This window comes from Triticum dicoccoides, chromosome 5B (assembly GCF_002162155.2).
Source record: "Triticum dicoccoides isolate Atlit2015 ecotype Zavitan chromosome 5B, WEW_v2.0, whole genome shotgun sequence".
Classification (NCBI taxonomy): Eukaryota; Viridiplantae; Streptophyta; class Magnoliopsida; order Poales; family Poaceae; genus Triticum; species Triticum dicoccoides.
The window spans coordinates 228,152,205-228,157,848 of record NC_041389.1 but is presented as its reverse complement, the minus strand read 5'-3'; positions in this window follow the sequence as shown (position 1 = coordinate 228,157,848).

Below are 5,644 nucleotides of genomic sequence, written 5' to 3'. Positions count from 1 at the left end.
CCGAGTCAAAGCTGGCTTGCTGCAGTTAAACCCCACCATCCCCTTTGTTGATAATGATGCATATGTAGTTAGTTCTGATGTAAGTCTTGCTGGGTACATTTGTACTCACGTTTGCCTATTTTATGTTTTTGCAGAGAGACTTCGGTCTCACTAGTAGTTTCGCGTGGACTTCGACGTTTAGCGTGTTACCTCAGCTACGATCTTGTGCCCCGGCAGGATCTGGTAGATAGTCAGGCTTCTCAGCCTTTTTCAGTTATAGATGTCTGTACCCAGACATGATAGCTTCCGCTTGTGCTTTGATTTGTATGCTCTGATTGTTGGGTCATGAGACCCATGTTTGTAATATCTCGCTCCTCGGAGCCTATTGAATAAATTACTTGAGTCGTAGAGTCATGTTGTGATGCCATGTTGTATTTGCACATATCGAGCATATTGTGTGTATGTTATTGAAATGCTTGGTATGTGTGGGATCTGACCATCTAGTTGTTTATCTTTAGTAGCCTCTCTTACGGGGAAATGTCTCCTAGTGTTTCCACCGAGCCATGGTAGCTTGCTACTGCTCCGGAACACTTAGGCTGGCCGGCATGTGTCCTTCTTCGTTCCTGTGTCTGTCCCTTCGGGGAAATGTCACGCGATGAATACCGGAGTCCTGTTAGCCCGCTACAGCCCGGTTCACCGAAGTCCTGCTAGCCCAGTGCTACAGCCTGGATTCACTCGCTGATGACCGACACGTTCGATGCTGGGTCATGGATGCCTGTCCCTGTAAGTCTGTGCCACTTTGGGTTTACGACTAGCCATGTCAGCCCGGGCTCCTTATCATATGGATGCTAGCGACACTGTCATATACGTGTGCCAAAAGGCGCAAACGGTCCCGGGCAAAGGTAAGGCGACACCCGTGGGAATACCGTGCGTGAGGCCGCAAAGTGATATGAGGTGTTACATGCTAGATCGATGTGGCATTGAGTCGGGGTCCTGACAGCGTTGGTATCAGAGCTTGACTGCCTGTAGGATTACCAAGCCAAACTGGTCGAAGTTGAGTCTAGAAATTCTTTAGTTATATAAGGGAATTGATTGTGGATGGAACGTAAGGCTCTTTTTACTCCTTATACCTTATGCCCTTCTGATCTGAGTCATCTTATCTTTCCTACGGGGTTAAGGAACTAGGTCTTCTCATATATCTATCAGGATGACGTGTTACTAATCAGTAGACTTATAAGATTGTTGGATTTAAGCTTGAGTTCAGTTCCTACTACTTCTGTATGTTATCTGTTGATCTCGGAACCTTGCTATTGTGATGTTGAGTGGTTATGCCACCATTTTTGTGAATGTCTCAAATCTTTTTTGAGCATTTACAGCCGTTATGCTGTCCAAGTCATCCCAGGTCTCTAAACAGTCTGATGCATTTGCAAATCCTTTCCTTCCGTCTCCGATGTCCCTTTTGGTCGGAATAAGCACACTAATCGGTAGGTTGAGGTACTTTGTTGCCTCGGCGTAGATGTTGGAGCTATTATTATGACCTTAGGTGTTTAGGAAGTCACCTAGCAATTTAGCAATGCTTTTGTATCCCCAGTGTGATGATTCTGGCCATTATTTTTGAAAGCATCCCATGATGTTATTAGTTAGTAGGCATTCTATTTCTGGGTTTTGAACCCGAGATTCACTCTACTTACTTCATGTTGATAGTGTTTGCTAGTTCCTTTAGGATATTAGTAACCTTTGCGATAGTCCTCGAGGTCCGTGGTATATCGTTCTTCCAAATACCATGAACCATTCTTGGCAGGAGTTCTTCTGAACCAAAAGATGACAACAAGAGTGCTCCCGATGAGTTCTCCATGCTATGTTGTGACTCTGCCAGCTCAACCTTTCTGCATGGATTGTCCGGAAGAAATATGTCGAACTCGTTCGACATGCTAATCCATGCATTCACAACTCAGAAAATCGTATGTTCCTTGAGTTGTCCCTCTTTAGTTGTCTTCTGACCCTCGTCTATCAATTGATAGTCAAGATTATGTGTGCATTCGTTCATCGATGCCTATTACTCTTGTGGTCTGTCAAGCCATTCTATTCCGGAATGACTAGGAGAAACAAACTCCAGTACCTCATCCATATCTAGGATCGGGTTAAATCAATTGTGCTCCGCAGATCAAAATGCCAGCCCAGCTTTTGATTCTGTTCTACCTTGGAGTATTACGATCTTTTATATCGGGATTACGGTAGGAATTGCACACCATCCTATGAACTCTTGGTACAGTGATACTTCTCGCCATAATTATTCATCCCTCGGTTCCGTGTTGTCGCAACCGGAATGCCGACAAGTGAATCGTGATGTGTGAATTCAATACTCCTAGCAACCTTGTTGCTTGGTAGTTAATGGACAATAATTTCATTCTTAGCGTGTTGGTTTTTGAATCATCATTCTAAGGTTGATCATGATACCTAGTCCTTTTCCTGGTGCACTCCTTGATCGATGAGTTAGGATTATTCCAAATCCCTCGCTCTTTGAACATATTGTCTTGCCCTGAAAAGCAAGATTGTTCTTGAGCTTAGTAACATATCGGTGGTTTGTGATTTTTCGAATATCTTCTCGGAAGTATTACCAGGTTGTCACCTGACCGCTATGTTGATTTCGTGATCAAGATGGTTTATTGTAAACCACCCTTTCTCCAAGAATCCGTGTTGGATACCCCTGAGCTAGTTGGTTAAGCTAAACGACAACTTGGAGAGTTGGAAGATAAAAGCTTGCCTGACTTAGTTCGTTCCAAAGGGATATTCTTGTGTAGTGTGTGTTGAAGAAAGATGATATCTTCATCGATTGGTCCCTGTGATCAGTTGCTGGACCTATTGTCTTATCAATCCCTTGATTTGAGTGTGGGCTATCATCAAATCAAATCAGTACCAACGATGCTCGTAATGTTGTCCTACTCGTGGTTGATCCCTCGAGCATACACCATTACATCTTTGGTCTGACCAATGCTATCACCGTGTTCACATGATGGTGGAAGTCCAGTGATATGGAAATTCCGATGAGTTGCTGTTGAGCCTATCAGTAGCATTTTGTCTCCCCCCATGAATCATGTTGAACATCAACCTAGTGTTGAAAACTTGTGTAAGCATTTCTTCGTCTTTCGTTCATGAAGCATATGTTTGGATGAAAGTAGTGACTTCCCCTAATTCATGTGCATCCCTAATTCATGTGCATCTGATGCAAGTTGCCGCCATGAATTCGAGGAAGATTGTTTTGTTTCCTTGGAATCATCCCAAATCAGTCATGCACACGTGCGAAGTATCCTGTGGTCTGGAGACTTGCAACCTTCATTCCATATGTGTCCCGAGCACACCAAGCCACTGATTGATTTGTTTAAGGAGAAGAAGTTCCTTCATAAGAGCTAATCATATGACTTATGCAAGGACTTCGTTATCCACGGTGATGGTTCCCAACCAGAACTCGGTAGTGTTTTATTGTAAGACTACCACGTGGTCATGCTTGTCTGGGACAACGTGTTCACATGTTTGTAGCAGAACCAGCTCATGTTTTGGAGCTTACTATCGTAGTTCATTCCCCGAGAATCTCGCAACGTCATCTCGTCGATTTGTGTTGCAAACTTTCGTTTTTCTTCCTAGACTCGATGAGTCTGGAATATCCTGACACCAACCAGATCTGAATCTCAGGCAGATATGATGGTTTGGAACATTTCCCAAAAACTATAATATCGGTCCCTCGGAAACCGGTAAAGTGGATGTCGTGGCCAACACACCCAGCCGGAAGACCTGTTATTATAATATCTTGATTGAGGAAGTTGGCCACCTCCCCATAAGGATGTCGTAGGACTTATTCTAGTAGTTGTTCCTTATGGATTTTTGTGCTCCCGAAGTCCGACCTTTTTACTTGATGTTCTAGATATCAAACCATATCTATGGGTGGATTACGCTAGCACATCAAGGAGAACATTAGAAGCGGAGTGCTAAATGTCTCTCGGTCGATCATCCAGATTTCGTTCCCTTGGCCTCGCTAAGGTGAAATCTGAGAAAGTGTTATCCTCCTTTGCATCTGCATCGTCCATCGCTATTCATCATGGTAGTATGTTGTGTTGTCAGCACCCTTGACACGGATGTTGATAAAACCTTGATGATTGTGGAAATGCTCAAGTTCTTGAGAGCACGTACAAGCGCTACGTGTTATCATCGGCTCTAACTGGGATTCCTCTCAGTTTCCTCGGCAATGCTATGACCTTTTCAAACAGTGAATTCACTCTCTATTGATGAGCCTCTCCCCAGTTACCAGAATCATTCCCAACATTTGCATTTTGTTCCCAGCTTGCACCGCCAATGTGCCATTCTACCATGGGTCTCTTCCATTTCCGGTGGTAAGCAAGTTCATCCATTACGTTGTCTTCAACAAGGTAATCCACATCAGCCAAGTCCGAGTATACCATTCCACCGACCCCCTCCAAACGATTGCTCGAGAATTGCCTTAGGCTAGTTTAAAGAGTCTCAATGATCTCTGAATCAAAGGTAATTCTTTTTGCCACTTAAGGGGATATTTCTACGAGTCACCTTCCCTAAGGTGCATCGTTATGGTATCATGGAAACTCAACTCCTTGCTATGTTAACAACCGTTCACCACCCTCTTAGGTGTGGAATTGTGGTCTACCTAGTGAACCTTCGTCATCTGCTTCACTCCATTCCTATGGATGTGTGCTTCGCCTCTCAGCTCGAGAGATGTTGCTATGTCTCATTCCGTGAGTTAATCCTGAGTTGTTCGACCTTCGAGAAGAACCATTCTTTTAGGATCTTTCCTTTCCTCTCGTTGTCATGTTAGTTGGAGTTCTCAGAGCAAGACTCCGAGACAATGATGGTGAACGAATCAACGTTCAATTGGAGTGCAACTGGGTCGTGAAGATTATACTAGTTTGCGTTTCCCCTTCACCTTACCCTACACTTGAATCTCGGGTCGAGATTCTTGTTTAGTGGGGGTGAGTTGTCACAGCCCTAGAATATTGTTTGTAAATAGTTGCATCTTCATCCAGGCATCATATTTGAATTTCTGAAACATGAATTGAGGATTGTTGAAGCCTCAAAACTTTAATTAAAAGCAGGGCAAAAGAACCCTGGAAATTGCATTCAGTGTTTCCAAAACGGCCTTAATAATGTTGGTTATATTTGGCAAAGGTTCTTGCACCAAACCAAAAATAATGAGCATTTTGAGGAATATTTTGGGCACTGAATTTCAATCATTATTTTATTTGCATTTGGAATTATATTCATAACTTGTATAGAATATATTTCCAAATACCCTGAAACATTTTATGTGCTTTTTGAAAAGTCCATTAAGCAACATAAAAATATTCAGAGGAGTTTCTGGCATTGTTTGAATTATTTTAAAATTCAAACAGTGGCAAAACAAATTTAACAAAATAAAACAGAACAGAAATAAAAGAACAGAAACTTACCTGGGCTAACCTGGCGCCCACTTACCTGGCCCAGCACGGCCCAGCCCATCTCCACCCTCCCCCCCAGTCGTCTTCCTCTGCCAGTAGGCAGAGGCGAGGCGTGGCGCGCGCCCGAGAGGCCTCGGCCACCTCCTGCTTCCCCTGGCCACCTCCTGCTTCCTCCTCGATGCCCCGGTGACGCCACGCGCCTCCCC